The sequence below is a fragment of the Triticum dicoccoides genome, chromosome 3B, assembly GCF_002162155.2.
Source record: "Triticum dicoccoides isolate Atlit2015 ecotype Zavitan chromosome 3B, WEW_v2.0, whole genome shotgun sequence".
Classification (NCBI taxonomy): domain Eukaryota; kingdom Viridiplantae; phylum Streptophyta; class Magnoliopsida; order Poales; family Poaceae; genus Triticum; species Triticum dicoccoides.
The window spans coordinates 756877433-756877868 of record NC_041385.1 but is presented as its reverse complement, the minus strand read 5'-3'; positions in this window follow the sequence as shown (position 1 = coordinate 756877868).

Below are 436 nucleotides of genomic sequence, written 5' to 3'. Positions count from 1 at the left end.
TTCAGGCCCGCAGTAGGCCCAGAAGGCCCATCAGGCAAAGCAATAGCAAGTAGGCCCAAAAGCCTACGGTGGAGAGGAGCTCGAGAGGGGTGCCGCAGTGGGGCTTATAAACCACTGCGCGCCCCTCTCGACTAGCGAGGTGGGACTAAACTTTGGCCCCGAGGCGGGCAGCACAGAGGCCTTTGGTCCCGGTTGGTGGCACCAACTGGGACTAAAGGGGGAGGCATTAGTCCCGGTTGGTGCCACCAACCGGGACCAAAGGCCGCCGGTTCCCGCCCTTTGGGCTGCCGAAAAAGAGGCCTTTGGTCCCGGTTGGTGGCACCAATCGGGACTAAAGGGGGGCATTAGTCCCGGTTGGAGTCACGAACCGGGACCAATGCCCTTCGTATATATACAACACTTAGCAGTTTTCGCCAAAATCCATCTGTTTCTTCTC